Source organism: Colossoma macropomum, unplaced genomic scaffold (genome assembly GCF_904425465.1).
Source record: "Colossoma macropomum unplaced genomic scaffold, Colossoma_macropomum, whole genome shotgun sequence".
Classification (NCBI taxonomy): Eukaryota; Metazoa; Chordata; class Actinopteri; order Characiformes; family Serrasalmidae; genus Colossoma; species Colossoma macropomum.
The window spans coordinates 48,391,359-48,409,673 of record NW_023494791.1 but is presented as its reverse complement, the minus strand read 5'-3'; the positions used below and the strand labels follow the sequence as shown (position 1 = coordinate 48,409,673).

The 18,315-nt window shown below is 39.6% G+C and overlaps 1 protein-coding gene across 1 annotated transcript in view; it reads right to left on the bottom strand.

Moving 5' to 3' along the window:
- Nucleotides 1-18,315, bottom strand: part of rtn1a (reticulon 1a) — a 53,745-nt gene that overhangs the window by 13,302 nt on the left and 22,128 nt on the right.

Sequence of the window (18,315 nt, the reverse complement as noted above, 5' to 3'; positions counted from 1 at the left end):
TAGTTATTTCCAGTCATACAAAAGCAAAGTCCTCTCCTTTAAGACCTAAAAACTCAACACTGACGGCCAAATTAGTTTCAAAAACTAATAGTTTCCCATATGAGAAAAAAAATCTGGACATATATTTTTATATATTTGAAATACGTGTCAAATACAATTCAGTTCATGCTGAAGTACATTCCAAACACTAAAATGTATTTCAGAATATTTTGCCATATTAACCAAATATATTTGAAAATACATTTATTTTAAAATGTATGGGGAAATATTAGACATAGAAATGTACCATACAGAAATAAATGTATGTAAATAGTCCAAATCCTGTCTGATGCTCTTCACTGATCCTTTAACAGGACAGAAGCGAGTGTTGTGGGTATTGATACTCTGTGAAAATGCAGTTGTGATCTGATATCTTGTTTATGTGAAATACATTGTGTGTGAAAGTCTGACTGCAGACGTACATGATTAATGTAAAGTACAGTGCAGATCACAGAAGTCAGTACCGTTCATAATGAATGCAAATAAATGCATTTTAAAAATATATTTAACAAATACTTTTTGGCCACTTTCATATATTGCAGAAATATATTTGATAAAAACATTTGGAAGGTTTTTTTTCTTTAATATGGGTTTGTAGCGTTTGGCCTAGATAACGAACAAAAACTTTTTTTTTTGGGTCGTTCTGCTTACACCACTTGCACAGTTCTCCACAAATGAGGGGGCTTTTCCCACTCATGGCTTTACCAGCAAGCTAACTGGCTCTTTTTAGTGAAGGTCAGGACGTTCCCTGTAAACAGACGCCATGTTGAGAATTATGAGCTTTCCCATTCATATTTCAAACCGTGACCGTCTCCTCCTCCTTTATAATTTCTCTGGCCATGTTCAGTTGCTCATGGCCACATATAAAGATAAAAAGATCATATTCAGTGCATTTTATCATTGAGGGAAAGAGAATGTTTGGAGGATTACGGCTAAAATACTTGCAATGTAGCTTTCTTCTGTCTCTATCACTCTTAAAAAGGACGGTTCTTCAAGCGTTCTTTAATAAAGACATTGGGCCTCGTTCATCAACCGTTGCACATGAAGTTCTGACATTCACCAATGTTTTCTTATTTGGGATTTGTTCTTATATAAGAACAGAATCTACACACACTCAAGAGCACAAAGGTGAGAACAGTTCTGCGCTTTAAGAACATGTCATGAATCTGACGTAGAGGGACCTTTCTCAAGAACACATTTAAGATCAAACTCAGGAAGATATTGGAGAATGAGGCCCCAATGACTCTATGTAGAACCATGAGCACTGAAAGAACCATCTGCATGCTTAACTGGTTCTTTGCATGGTGAAATCTATACATTTTGTTCTATACTTAACTAACGAACCTTTGAAGAGCCATCTTGTTAAGAGTGTAGGTCTATGCCTGTACCTCTTTCTTTCTTGGTCGTTCCAGTTGGTCTGGCTCTTATTATGACTCTTATTTTAGCCCAGGAATGTTCACTTAATAAACCGTCCACAGCTGAGTGAGCAGATTAAGGCGTCACTGTAGGTTTAGATGAGCTGTGGTCATAAGTGAGCTTTGATGTTTTAATGTTGCATTTTCACCTTGAACGTAAAATACTGTGTGTGCAAATTATGTTGAGGTTTAGACATTTTTGCCACTGGTCACCTCCTCGTGTGTGAACACCTGGCTGTGTCCCACACTTGTACCTGCAGCTCACGTTAGAGGCACCTGTACACACACAAGCAGGGGGGTTAATAACGAGTGCTGGTGGCTAGGACGCTAGCAGAAATAGCCACTTTATCAGGGGTTTTGAGATAAGGGCTCAAAGTGACCGGCTTAAAGAGCATGTTTACCAAGGATCAGGGCTTTTGGAGCCGAAATGATGAATCATCTTTGTGAAGATTACTGTGTTAAGAAATTGTAGCTAGTGGCTTTAAACAACATCAAACTTGCACAGCACCTCAAATGATTTCTGACACTATCATATCCTGTACACTGTATAACACTGTATTCTGTTAACTACAGAGATGTACAAATACGTTGCACAGCCAAAAACAGCAGCTGCTGCAGTCTTGAGGCCTGAATTTTGTGCATACTTTTGTCTATTTTTATACATAACAATGTCTTACAGTGTCAGAAACCACACAATCAAGTCTGAGATTACCTAACCACACACCATGGTTTGGGCCAGGATTAAGACATGCAGTTAGCACCTCACTAATTGATGTGGTTTAAGATAACGATGCTCCATCAATGTCTAGCATTAGCTAGGCTAGCGTTAGCCTTGTAGCTCCAGTGCTAAAACTACAGAAGCAAACTTCAGACACCAAACGTGTCTTGGCTGCATGTCCAAACGTATCCAGACACCCCTTCTAATGAGTTACTACTTTAAGGTCACCCATTGTTGACAGCTTGTATAATATCCATAGAAAAGCACTGACCAATAGAATGGAACACCAAACATGGTCCTAAGGTCTCCATGCCCAATGCCAAACATGGGCTAGAGGGGTATAAAGCAGCCCAGTGCTGCCCAACTCAAACCTTTGGGATGAGTTGGAGTGATCCAGAACTGACCATCTAACATGAGTACCTCACTAATGCTCCATCAAATCCTCACAGCAATGTTCCAACATCTAGTGTAAAGCTTTCCCAGAGGAGTAGAGGCTGTTACTGCAGCACAGACGCACTATTAACACCTTCATTTCAGAAGAAACGCTGGCGTCTACAAACTGCCTGGTCTATTCAGGTTGTCTGAGGTCGAGTGCTGTAAGCTATAGTGTTCATATACTTCAACCAAAAGAGCTTCATCCCAGTGTTCAGTGGAGTGATTAAACAGGCCTGAGCTCTCTCTCTGTCACAGCTTCAGTTCAGCTTTGGAGCTCTTTGACAATGTGTACTAGACTGAGACTAAAACCAGGCTTAGCACTTACCGCCTGATGTAGCAGCTCAAAAGTTCAGCCAGATTTATTTAGCCACAGCTCTACAGACTCTGACACGTTACACAGTGCTACCAAAGGGCCTATCGAGTGTCTGATGAAAGTGCTCTATCAATAGGAGCTTAAAGTTAGCGTGAATGGGAAATCATGATGTTTTCTCTTTCTGTACTGTGACGTATTTGTGGGTGAGACTCTGTATCAGGGAGACTCTCCGAGCTGGCTGGGTGTTTTCTCTCCATGATTGGTGGGGGAACATGTGATAAAAACATTACTGGTTAATACTATTTTGCCCCTTTTGCTGGTGGATGGTGATGGCATCAAAATTTTGTACATTTTGATGGAATTTTAAAGGAAAACAAGAATTTAGCTATTAAATTTTTTTCTTGAATGTATCAAAAATGGTCATAATTCATTTTTACATGACCATTTTCTAACCTCTCTTTATTTATTGAAATTACACAGGCTTTTATGTGCTTTTCAAGACTTAAGATTATATGTAAATGAGCTCTGCTCTGACTGGCTGCCCTCATGCAAAATCAGCCCACCTGAAACACTCCTTAAAACTTCAAAATGAGTGGGCGGGGCTAAACCTGCCATTTGTAGGCCTACACCAAATAGCACTGGAGAGGCTTTTTAAAGCTTTTCTGCAGAGCCATAACATAATGACACTAAATGAGTGAATGAGACGGGTATTAAAAACAATTAAAAAATTACAATAATCTTCTCAAAACAAATGTAGTTGATCAGTGAGGGCTTGTTTTGATTCTTTAGCTTGTTTGCTTCTTTAGTTTTAGCGCTGGTAATGGAACAAATAAAAGAATTATATTATAATAACAATAGAACAAGTAATTGTCAGTGAGGTGGCCGAGAGGGTAAGGCGATGCACTGCTAACCCATTGTACTCTGAAAGCGTGGGCATGAATCCCACCTTTGTCAAAAAGGGTTTCTTAGGGGCAGTTGTGGGCTGGAGGTTAGGGAACCAGCCGTGTGACAGGAAGGTCGCCGCTTTGATCCCCTGAGCTGATAGGACATGACTGAAGTGCCCTTGAGTAAGACACCTAACCTCCAACTGCTCCCCAGGTGCCGTGGATAGGGCTGCCCACTGCTAGTGAAGTGAGTTCACTAGTGTGTATGTGGTGTTTCACTGCACAGATTGGTTAAATGCGGAGGTGAATTTCCCCATTGTGGGATTAATAAAGGGTAACTTAAATGATACCCCACCAGTTAGCATCTAGGCTAAATCATCGCAGGCTTGTCTTCAACCGTGTGGAGGTGATCAGTATCTCTAATAGACTTGATTATGTGGTTTCTGACTCACTGTTATCTATAAATTGGACAAAAAGTGGTCTGGAGTGCGAGGCATCATAACAGTCCTCTCTGTCTTGGTGGATAGGGTGGTCCTCCCTCTCCCCTCATCCCTCAGCCAACATGGGTGTCTTTCAGCAGATGTAACAGAATTAGCAGTTTGCAGGTGGATATCATTGGCTGATGGACTAAATCTCGGTTCATGGAGGAGGAACCCGTGCAAATGTGATGAATCACCAAACCTTCGCTTCAAATATGTTTGAATTTGCATGCTGCAGATGCCCAGAAGGCTCTGAGCAGTGGACGGCTCTTGGTGTGGGTGGAAAAGCAACACTTTCCCTCTTTGTTCACTTTCCACACGACTCAGAAACGAAAGGATGGATAGCGTGTTGCCATGAGAACCAGCAAATCTCGACTGAATCATTCTGGTTAGTCGCTACGGAAACAGAGATCTTTCCGCAAGGGATGATGGCTTCAGACAGGGTTTTTACACCTGCAGCACAAGAACTGAAAAAGGGAGAAGAACGTATGTGCCGCTCTGGTCTCCTGAGTGATTCTCCCTTTAGTCCCGCAGTGCTAAATTTAACCCAGCTGAGCAGAGAGGAGGGCAGAAATATCGGCCATTTCATATTTTTTGCTCTAAGCAAAGCCGCGGCTGTGTAGAACACCAGTTAGTGTTAACCGATCGCAGCCTGGTCACCTGGAACAGGCTGTGGGGTTTAAATTCAGCTGCTGCAGAATAACACAGACTGGCATTAACCACCCCTCTTAACTCCCATCTCAGATTAGCGTATGCTAGTTTTAGTGGCTAGCTAATTCCAATTACACATTTTCTATGGACTGATCTCAAATGGCTCCCTACTTCCTATGTAGTGCACTATGTAGGTCATGAAACAACAGCTTCTACACTCAACCAGTGCTCCACATGTATAATAGAAAGACATTAACATTCAGTCAGTGTTCCATATCCATCATTTAGTGCTCTGTTTGGGTGTAGATGCCATAGTTTCAGGAGATTCAGCCCTAGACTTTTGACATTCCTTGACAGGGAACCTTTAACACCTTCAGTGTCCAGTGCCTCTAAATAGCCTTAATGTGGCTTAACCAGACAGCAGCTGTTGTTGTGTACATTACCATCGACCGTAAAGACACTTAGACTGCAGCAGTAACATACAGTAACACCTTCAGAAACTCAGATCATCCTCGGGCAGCACAAACGGAGGTCAAATGTCAAACAGAAAACATTGCTAGTACTCTAGGTGCCTTCTTTTACAGGCCACAAGTCCAAATCTTGGTTCAACCACAGAAAGTGCTGATCCGCAAGGGCGAAACAGCAGAGAATAACATACAGGACCATCACACACAAACTTAAAGAGACACACTGAGACACTTTAAAGCCATAATAGTAACGCTAAGCTAACACAAGAGAGAGGAACACTGACCTGCGCCTGCCATGACTGCAGAGAGAGAGAAGAGAAAGAGAGAGAGAGAGAACGGACAAGCGAGCACACAAAAGGAAAGAGGGAGGGAGAGAGAGAGAGAGAGGGAGGGGGAGTGAATGCTATCACACTGACATCTCCCACTAGCATTGGCCAGCTAATCACATACACACACACACACACACAAGCTGTTAATACCGCCGGCTTTGTAGCAGCACACGCGCTGACAAAAGAACCCAGACTGAAAGCTAGACCCACACAATATGGACCAGAACACAGCACTGCGATTAGACATTATATGGACAAAAGTCTGTGGACACCACTCCTAATTATTGAGTTCAGGTGCTTCAAGAACACCCATAGCTGACAGGTGTATAAAATCAAGCACATAGCCATGCAATCTCCATAGACAAACAGTGGCAGCAGAATGTGTCGTACTGAAGAGATCAGTGACTTTAAACGTGGCTCCGTCACAGGATTTTGCCACAAGTCAGTTTGTGCAATTTCTCCATTGCTAGATCTGCCCTAGACAACTGTAAGTGCTATTATTGTGAAATAGAAGTGAGGAGCAGCAAGAGCTCAACCATGAAGCAGTAGACCACTCAAACTCACAATGCAGGGCCGCTGAGTACGGAAAAATCGGCTGTAATCTGTTACATAACTCACTATAGAGTTCCAAACTTCCTCTGGAGGCAACATCAGCACAATAACTGAGCATCTGGATCTTCATGAAATGGGTCTCCATGGTTGAGCAGCTGCACACAAGCCTACGATTACTATGCGCAATGCCAAGTGTTGGCTGGAGTGGTGTAAAGCGCCGCCACTGGACTCTGGAGCAGTGGAACCGTGTTCTCTGGAGTGATGAATCAGCTTCTCTATCTGTCAGTCTGATGGATGAGTCTGGGTTTGGTGGATGTCAGGAGAACGTTACCTACAGGAATGGATAGTGCCAACAGTAAAGTTTGGTGGAGGAGGGATGATGGGCTGGGGCTGTTTTTCAGGGTTTTACTGAAGTTTCACTGAAGGGTGATGTTAATGCTACAGCACATAAAGACATTTTAGGAATAGAACCCATTGCTCAGCTTGGGTTCTACAAGCTTTGGGGCTCTTGGGTGCCCCCTCTGGCATAGTACTGACTGCCTGTGGTTTTCCTCAGTAATTCTGAGCACCAACAATCTCTTTAAGAAAGCATCACATTCCATAATGTGGTTATTATGAAAAATAACCAAAAATAATGTAGTCAATAAGGGGTGTTAATGACTTGCTACACTTGTCATTGTTATTATTAGGCTCTAAGGATTCAATGTAAAGCTGCAATGTAGAAAAAAAATTTGTTAACAAATAGTTAATAAGTCCGTGCGTAGACTCCAGCTATGTAGTATTGAACCCAGTGTGGAAAAGGATCCACAACTGTTAGCTTGATGCTAACATATAAAGGAAAATCTCATTTATGCGCTAGCAGAAATTAACTTTCTCAATATGCGTGTTTTTGGACAACAAAAGCCACTACTAAAGTAAAAGTTGCCACATTAAGCACTGTTATGTAATGGTATCTGCGACATGTTTGTGATTATTACATGAACAATTTTGATTTTTTTTTATGTTTAATGATTTTAATGTTTAATAAAACTATTATAAATGTTGCACACCTATACTGCTATTTAAAATGACTTCTAGAACATATATTTATGACCAAATATGTACATATATATATATATATATATATATATATATATATGTGTGTGTATATATATATATATACAATATCATGATAGTAACATAAACCCATAAACCGTGATAAAAGGTTATGAGAAAAAATATCATATTGGCAAATGCCTGTATACGTGTGTGTGTTTGAGAGAGAGATGGAGGATAGGGTGGTGATAGTTGCCATGGATACAGTGCTCCAGTTCCTCTCTTTTGCACTTGCGCATGCGTGTGCACACACACACACACACACACACACACCCCTACACACACTTCTTGAGAGGAAGAAAAAAGCACACGTGACACAAAAGAGTCGCCGCTCTGAGACTGAAACGCCCTTCATCTACACACACACACATACTGACTCATGTGAACAGGGCTTTGGGCCACATTTAAAATAGCATGGTAGCATGTGGTGGGGGGGCAGTGATTGTGTGTGTGCGTGTGTGTGTGCGTGTGTGTGCGTGTGTGTGTGTGTGCGTGTGTGTGCGTGTGTGTGTGTGTGTGTGTGTGTGTGCCAGTGTTGGTAGTGTAAATATAGTCACATCCCAGCATAGCAGCCGTGCCAACACATTTCCCAGCCTCCTTCTCTTCCTGAGTGAAAGGTCTTTGCCATGGAAACAGCAAACATCACACAGTTGGGTCTTCACCGAATTAAAACCGCGTTAAAGAGGCACTTCAGCCTTCCAGCGAAAAACATTACCATCGCTACATGGTGTAAACATGCTAATTCTCCTCTTACAGTGGTGCTGCTAGACTTTAGAGTGAGATTTTTCAGTTTAAATCATGGTACCACACTGGAGTTCACTGAGCTCCTGAGAGCGACCCATTCTTTCACTAATGTTTGTAGAAGCAGTCTGCAGGCCTAGGTGCTTGGTTTTATACACCTGTGGCCATGGAAGTGATTGGAACATCTGAATTCAATGATTTGGATGGGTGAGCGAATACTTTTGGCAATATAGTGTATATAATATACTATAGTCTTAGGCCAGAATGCCTTTTTCAAGGAACAGTTTGGTAAAAAATCTACAGTTTTCCCTGTTTTACCATGGTCAGTCAGCCAAGACATGACTGTAGTTTATGCTACGCCAAATAAACAATAGTACATTAGCATAGCTACAAACAGTAGCAGCAGCCACCTTGACAAGGGAATCTTATCTGTATTTACATCTATTTACACATAACAGTCTGTTAGAGGTTTGAGGCAAGTGTGTAATGATGCAGACATGCAGTTAGCACCATGCTAACTAGTGTAGTATTAGCTGGCATTACTTGTTAGCTAGATTAGCCTTGTAGCTCCAGTGCTAAAACTAAAGAAGCTAATTAACTGTATATACCAAACATGTCTTGGCTGATTTGGGGTAATGTGGGGAACAGGCCGTCCAATGTTAGTGATCCTGGACGCTTTGTGAATCTCACACACCCAGCATTTCAAACACAACCCCACATCTCCAGGGTTCAAGTCAAACCGTGTGAACTGTCAGACTACGATATGACCAGCGTTCAGCCTGATAGCCTCGCTGTAGATGCTGTTGACACTGAGACTCCTGGGAATATCGTGATTCCAATGCAAAATAGGAAATGGAACCGGAAGTCACAGCCCCTCCAAACCCAGATTACTGCAGCGCAGGAAACAGACGTGAAAACTACAGTGAAGGTTCACTCGTAAAAACCAGTTACGTCTTTCATTGTGTAGATTTCTAGAGTGTAGATTCACTGCTGAATTATGTTCAATATAACTTTCCACATGTTGCCATTTAAGTCAATGTTAGTGCCCTAACAGTACTGATGACTCGTTTTTGTGAGACACAGGCTGAAAACTGCATTGAACCTCTGTTCAAAACTGCACTTAAATTACTGTAGGCACAGATTTCATAATATAAAATATAGTGCTAAATTAAAATATAGTGCTAAATTCAGCCTCATTAAAAGTTCCCTTAGAACACCCAGTGTTGTTTGATAAGTTCAATCACAGTTCTTAGAGCTTCATCCACTGCAGTACAATTACAAGAATGTGTGAAACAGCCATTAGTAATTAGCAACGTCTATATACGCTAGCTGGCCAAACCCTCTCTTATATCTCCATCTTGTTGATGTAGTTACATGTGTGTGTGTGTTTATGTGCATATATATATATATATATATATATATATATATATATATATATATATATCGCTGTTGTCAGAAGAAAACCTTGTATCTCCAAAATGGTAACTTTACAGGAGAAGGAAAAAACCTACTTTACTTTTAATGTAAGTCAATGGAACCAGAGTTTTTGCCAAGTCATTTTGGGCTGTTTTCTTTTAGGTCATTCATCATGAAATTGTACACACAATGTAATATATATATATATATATATATATATATATATATATATATATATATATATATATATATATCGGAAGAAAACCTTGTATCTCCATTTTTGATGTTTTTCAGTTTTTGACATAATTTGAAAATACTTGTTACCCTTTACATTGTACAATTACATTGTAAATTGTATGATGAATGGACCAAAAGAAATGACTCAAAATGACTTGGAAAAAAGTGTGTTCCATTGACTTGCATTAACATTTTTTCCTTCTCATGTAAAGTTAAAGGTTTTCTTCCAACAACAGTGATGTGTGTGTGTGTATATATATATACATATGATGTAGAAAAATCCAAAATGGAGATACTTTTTTTTCTTTGGACAGCAATAACATATATATTCATACACAGTTTGGGTTAGCTGTTGAATGGAATGGAATGGAAAACAGCAGTGACAGCTCTATGCCAGGACTCTTTTTAAAGGTAATGTATATGTTAATGTCTGTTATTGTCAAGCTCCAAATAATCATTTGTCAAATGTCTGCAATGGCCAAAAAATGTTCATGTGCACCAGCATTAGCTTATTGCTAACATACTATGATAAATCCCATAGGGATGCTAGCTGAAATTAGCCTTATTGAAGAGGTGTCTTTTTTTGTTTTGACACTTTGACAGTTTTGCACTGAAGGCCTACTGTAACTTGTACATGAATGTAAGACTTTATTTGGAGTCATTTTAGAGCATTTCTACTGGTACATTCATCATGAACTTGTCACAGAATGTAAAGAGCAGCTGACGTTTTCAAACAGTGTTAAAAAATGAAGAAAAAAATAGAGATAGGAGGTTTTGATCTGACAGCGTAGATGTGTGGTAATTAGAACAGAGATGACTGAAATCTACCCCCAGGCAGGAAAACGGTTGTCATCCTGCTGCTCTGAATGTCGTCATCTTGCGGAGGGCATGATTTCATAGCAGCATCACACTGTTGTTGTCATCGCTGCTACAGAGTTGATGATTCACAGCAGTGTTATTTATTCTGCCAGTGCTTCTATATGAGATTTGCATATGCTGAAAAATATTCAGGCTCTGCAGGTGCACCCCCCCCCCACCCAGGTATCATGGCTGCCTGTGAAGGGACATGATGTAATGGAGATGGGTGTGACCTGGTTGCCACGGCGACCGGCTGGTTCGGTGAGGCTGCTCTTGCACAAAAACAGCCCGAAAATGCCGGCGCTATGGCAACGAGGAGGAAAACAGCAGGGACCCCTCCAACCCCCACCCTGAAAAAACACAGCATCCTCGGCCCCGTCCTTTGTCTCCTCCAAAATACACATAACAGAGCTCTTCACCTTTATATTAAACACAATCAAACGTGACCATTAATATGCATCACATGCAAATATTCACATATATTGTAAACCCACAGAGCTGATTTGGTCCATGTGAGCATGTAAATGTGAGATTTGCACAGTTCAGCTGCAATTTCCTTCAGGATTAACTCCTTAAGTCCCAGGCTAATTACACCATTAAGCTTATTATTCAGTAATTACTTGGAAAACAATGCAAAGTGATGAAGTTATTGGACTGTTTGTTAAAGAGGCAGTGAAGCATCTATCTATCAATCTGTATCTTTATATCTATTAGAAGTGGGCAATATGACTATATTTTATTCTATAATAAATTTAGCCACATGCACTTTACTGAGATTGTGGGTGAAGCATAATTAGACCTGTGTAACTGGATTTAGTGCAGTGCAGTGTGTGAAATGCTGAATAAAAATCATTATATTTAGGTTATTATTATAATATTTTGATTGTATTTTTAAATTTGACGTAAGTGGTGCTTTACTGTCTGGTTCAACTTACCAAATCTCATAAAAATATCATATATTTTGTGTTTTGTAAATATTTATTTAAGTATTGTGATATTATATTTGTGTCATATTGCCTCCCCTACTGTCTACCTGTCTATCTATCTCTCCATCTATCAATCCATCCATAGCCATTTCCAATCTAAATCAAGGCCTAACACAGTCCACAATATTAGCACCAACTGTAAATCACAAATACAGTGTACTGCATATACGCAACACATACACACATACAGTTGTATAACAACACTGTGATATTACAGCCTTAACATGCACTCATATACACAGCACACACACACATTATGCACATGCGCACACGCATACAGCTAATGCATGCACACTCACACGCCTTCAGCACTACAGCATTAGAACAGCACTACAATATCACAGTCTTAAGAAGGGCGGCAGTACCCTGGCCTTTCCAGCTGCTCCACGAACACTCCTTCTTCCCACACTCCATGTCTGCACCCCCCTGTTCTTCTATCGCTTCCTTCTCCTCCTCCTCCTCTTCCCTTCTGCACTCGTTCTCCTTTCCTTTGTCTTTTCTTTCACTAGCAGTCTCTTCGCCTCACAACAACATGAATGGCCGAGGGGAGAGAGAGAGGGAGAGAGAGCGAGAGAGAGACAGAGAGGGAGAGAGAGGGAGAGAGGGTGGGAGGATAACCTAACAAGATGCTGGCGAGTGGAGAATGACAAACTGGTGCTACAACAAATAGAGAGAGAGAGAGAGAGAGAGAGAGAGAGAGAGAGCGAGAGCAAGAGTAAGAGAGAGAGAGAGAAAGAGAGCGAGAGAGAGAGAGAGATCACATGGTAAACACTGCAGTCTGCACTGCAGCCACTGATGCGTATTGAATTGAGCTGGTGGGGAGGGAGATTGTTTTAAAGGGTGAAAAACTTCACAATAAAAGCCCCCAAACAGGCAGCAGTGAAGGGGTTACAAAAATAAAAAACAATAGCAGCAGCAGATCATCTCTCTCCTTCTCTCCCTCTCTCTTTCCGCTCTCTCTCTCTCGTTCCCTCTCTCTTCTGCACCCTCCTTCCTTCTCTCCCTCCTCTTTGTTGTGTGGCTATTGCATCATTTTTCTCATATTTAACCATATTATCATATAATTTAGTTTTTTCTGTTTGTTTATATATATATATATATATATATATATATATATATATATATATATTATTTATTGCTGTATTTACTCCTGTATTGTCCTCCTGTCACATGTAACACTGATAGCTACTATTTGTACTCATTGTCAACACTTAACATACATAGAAACACAAACATGTGTAAACAATTATAGTATAAAAGTCATATATAGCCCATTATCAGCTGCATTTGATGGAGATATGAAATAAAAAAGATAGACAGAAATAAAGGCGGCTCCCTGCTGTCGCCCCCCCACCACCTTCCCCCTGGCTCACATTCTGGTCATGTGACCTCAGTGGCAGAGTGACATCACTATTGTCCCTAGTAGGCTCTTGTCCATGACTGCGTACTTATTATATACTTCCTTTTTTATTATTTTTGTATGCATCACAGCTAGTTTGAGAACTCTGGATGGAATTGTGGGTAATGTAGTCTTAAGTCTGTAGTCTGTAGTACGTTAAGACTATTAAGATTTCAAAACATACCAATCACTCTTCAGTCCATAAGCTGCAAAAAACATCCTATTTTAAATTACTTTTTGTGATGTCACAAAACCCAACACGTTTACATATATCCACCTATTCAATAACCCGCCACTTATTGAAGTTATAAGGAGTGTTTCAGCCTGGACTCCTTTTTGAATGAGGCACAATACAGGGCAGCCAATCAGAACCGAGCTCAATTGCATATATTAGTCTTAAGGTCTGTCTATTTACAAGGGACAAAGAGAGGTTGGAAAATGATCATGTAAAAATGAATTATGTTTTTTTTGGTACACAGAACCACACAAATGTTATATATACACTGTAAAAAAAATATCAGTGTAAAATTACAGTAATTTAATTACAATACTTTACTGTTTACAGATGATTTTTTCTGATCACCTGTCTTTCTAATGTACAGCTTGTATGAAATCTTAATAACAAATGCTTGAATGTTTATGCTGAGTGTTCAAAGAACAGAGCACTGCACTGTTTATCAGTCACACCATGAACTGAACATCACATTACAGCACTTACAGCAGCCGTTCATTAAGACTGCAGAGATGTTAGTAGCCAAATATCTGTTAATTATAACGTTACAGGATAAACTAACTAACTAAAACACAAATACCATCATGGCTAGAATACCAAAACATGTAAAATACATTTAAATCTGTCTTTGTGGGAGGAATAAAGTGTGAAAACGTGTTAAAATGCATGTGAAATGAGTGAAACTGCAGATAAAATAAAAGCTAATTAACAAAAACTTACAAATTAGCAAACTAAAAAGTCTGCACAAAGTACCGCCCACTTTCCCAACATGACACAGCTCACATTTGAACTTCTTTGGCAATAAACTTGGCCTATTTTTGCACAATTTTAACAGCAGTCTGCTCTATTTGAGGGATACGGTACAATACTGCAGTGTTTTCACTGTAAATTGACATAAATAAAGTGGATCTCGAGGGCAACAATGAAAAGTACGAAAAAACACAGGATGTGGGCTTTTAAACTGTTGTGTTTGGCCTTTGAGAGCGCGCCTGCTTTTATTCTAAATGTAGGAAATAACTAAGCCAGTGTGTCTGTGAGGGAGGAGCTGAAAGAAGAACAAGTCTTTTAGACATTAATATGCATACAGCCAGAGCATCAGAGTGAGAGGACGAGCGCGAGGAATTACTGTGAGGCACAGGAGCCATTCAGAGATGCCCATAACTGCAGTAAAACAAATAAAGATCTCCAAAAAGAGGCCAGAACCAAAACATATAAGACAAGGTAGCAGGAGATGGATGACACCTGTCTGAGGATACCAGGCTTACTTCAGTCTAAAAGACACTGAATATGAATTTTGCCTGTACTTTAGGCCAAGTTTGTAGATAACAGTGTGTAATGCAGTATCAGAAACCACATAATCAAGTCTATAGGAGACTACTTGAAGGAGAATTACACAGATATTTCTTTATTTCTTCATAATCCAGTGTGTGAGGTGTAAACAGAGAGATTCAGAGTGGTTTGGTGTGAAATGGTTCAGATGTCTTTACAGTGGTGGTGATAGGAACCAGGGGTCGCCATGACTACAACACAGATATAGACATTTTATTTACTATCCAGAACCACCAGCGAACCTACACGAGTCTTCTGAGTTTATATGGAATGTTGATGATGGAAAATAGTGGAAAATCTGAAATAATAAGTTTTCTTTGGGGACTATTTTGCCTCACAGCGCCCTGCATGTATCCCTCCACCATGAATGGGCTAAAATAAAGGCATTAAAATACATTTTAAGTTTCTGTGGGGGAGCTTTTAGAGGTGGACGTCTGGTTCCTATCACCACCACTGTAAACAGTTCTGACTCTGTAAGTTTCTCTAGAACAGAGCGTTTCACACCAAACCACTCTGAACCGCTCTGATTACATCTTAACCATTTAATTATGCAGGAATTTTGGAAAATTAGTGCAATTCCCTTTTAACACCTAACACATCAAACTTCAAACTTCAGACTGCTGACTGGCTACATTTATTGGGGAGGGGGGGGTCAGATAAAAGGAGTGACTACTAAGCATTATTGTAGGGCGACATTCCACATATTCCACAAACAAAAAATACAATAATAATAATAATAATAATAAACCCACAACAATGTTTTTATTTAATGTTTTTCAAACTGCTAAATCCAATTAAACAGGCCTAATTCTGCTCACCTTGTACTGAAACATGTATTTAGTCTCTGTTTAGAGACTGACAAGATCCACAATAAGCTCAGAAAGACATTATTTATCACAGTAATGATAAAATATCGTCACATTTCCCACCTCTACATCACTCTAATGGTTTTATGTAATACTGTGCCTAAATTATGAACTTGAGACACTTTTTATACCCAATCACGTCATTCATAATGGATCTGCTGACCAGCGCGAGCGGCTTTAGCGTTGAATGGCTGTGATTGTGAATAAAGAAAAATGATGAATTATAATCCCCTTTGTCTTTTTATATCTTTCAGCATCCTCCTCTCTTTTCCCTCCCTCAGATCTCTCGCCATGGCAACAGCCAATCACATCACACAATGTCAGCCTGAGCCCCCTCCCCGCCCGTGTTGCTATAGTAACAGCAGGACCTGCGCAAGCTGCTGTCTGGTGAGCGTGAGAGAATTTTCCCATCAGTCTCACATAATTACAGACGGAATTTTGGACAAAGTACAAAAACACTAAAAAAACAACCTCACACTCAAAGCAGCCCGAACTAATGACCTGTAAGTGTGTGTGTGTGTGTGTGTGTGTGTGTGTGTGTGTGTGTGTGTGTGTGTGTGTGTGTTCCACAATAAAAATGAGTTCAGCAGTACACACTGAAAACAAATCCTCTGTCGCCCCCTACAGGCAGAAATGAGAGCAGTTAAAGAAGCACTGACCTGCTTTCTGCATTCCAGAACCTTCTGTGTGTGTGTGTGTGTGTGTGTGTGTGTGTGTGTGTGTGTGTGTGTGTGTGTTTGTTTTCTGCCCTTGCAGTAAATCCAAAGATAAACAGATCTAACCTACAGAACTAGCAAAATGCTGCTGACTTTACAAAATGTTTTTGTTTCCTTTTTTAAAATTGAGCAGGTTCCTCAGATTACGATCAGTATTTGGATTAGAAAACTCTTAAATAAATATGTAAGTATCTATTAAATATAAATACTTACATATATATATATATATATATATATATATATATATATATATAACACATATGGGGCATATTATTATTACATATGGTTTTAGTCACATAAATTAGATTTAAGCTGTTGTGTTTATTTGCTCAGAACAATAAATACATTTTTTATAATAAAAAATAAATACAAAACATTTTTTATGTGTTGATTTTATATACATAAGTGTGTTTGTTTAACCCTCTTATCAAGAAGCCCAGTATTAATCTGGTTTATCTAATCAATATTTCTTACTTTTTACTGTATTTAGGTTTATTTGCATCTATTCTATTGATGTACGGTGTTTTACAAGATTGTATATCGCTGCTGTCATTTTTCAGTTTTTGACATAATTTGAAAGTGCCTGTTGTCCTTTACATTGTGTGAAGTTCACAATGAATGGACCAAAGAAACGGCCCAAAATTACGTGGAAAGACGTCTGGTTCCATTGACTTACAGTAAAAAAGTAGGTTTTTTTTACTTCTCCTGCAAAGTTACCATTTTGGAGATACAAGGTTTGGTTTTCGACATCAGCGAAATACATAATACATATCAGACATTATTATTATTATTACATACAGATACTATATATATACTTGCGAGTGCTGCTGCAACCCAAACAGATCGTCAATATTGGTTAATATTGTGGACTGAGTGATATTTACTGACTTGATTGAATATGTTAAATATACACTTCTGGAATTACACATTTGGAATTACTTGCTATAATGAATCATTTTTAAATATTTTTGTAAAATACAATAACAATAACAACATTTGCAATGTGACCAAAAAATATATAGTTTTAGATGTTTTAGTCAGTATTTCTTCGAGATTTGATCTCCACTTTTGAAATATGATGAAATATGGATATTAATTTTATTATAACTTTTATAACATTTTTGATGTTCTACAGCTTTCTCAGTCACGCTAGAATCTTCTACAGCTGCATTCATCATTCTGGTCACATCTAAGATCTCATTAATTTTTATTTACAGCTTCTCAGAGTCCGCTGACTGAGTCACCTGACCGCTCTGCACAGGCCCGAGCGCGGCATCCCGCTCTGTCGGTCAGTGCTTTTGAATGGACAGTATACAAGCTGTTTGTGCACATTGGCGTGTGACCTGCAGAGCCTCACACCTCTGAGTCTCTCTGCCTCCTGAGTGATTTCAGCTCCAGATGGCTCTCAGTAACAGTGCTGGCTGTAAACATGCCACGGGGGGAGGGTGTAAAAGCGTATCTGAGGTCATCCAGTTCATCAGTTCTACAGGATTTACAGTGTATCTACACATCCCATCATTCTTTCTTCACACTGCCTTGATCAGGATGCTAAAATATGTAAATCTGTGAAAATATACAGTCGAATGCAGAAGTTTGTGCACCCCCAGTCAAATTCCATGTATTTGTAGTGTAGTGTTTTTTTTAACAAATAGATATTTAATACCTGGAAAGATAGCCTTATATATCATTTTTGCAGATGTCTTTTGCATGTATAAATAAACCTGCTCTGTAGACTTCTTTTCAAAATCAACTAAACATGTAATTTGATATATGTATATACACCGATCAGGCATAACATTATGACCACCTCCTCGTTTCTACGCTTATTGTCCATTTTATCAGCTCCACTTACTATATAGGTGCACTTTGTAGTTCTACAGTTACAGACTGTAGTCCATCTGTTTCTCTGATACTCAGCCCCCTTTTACCCTGTTCTTCAGTGGTCAGGACCCCCATGGACCCTCACAGAGCAGGTACTATTTGGGTGGTGGATCATTCTCAGCACTGCAGTAACACTGACGTGGTGGTGGTGTGTTAGTGTGTGTTGCGCTGGTATGAGTGGATCAGACACAGCTGTGCTGCTGGAGTTTTTAAACACTGTGTCCACTCACTGTCCACTCTATTAGACACTCCTACCTTGTCAGTCCACTTTGTAGAT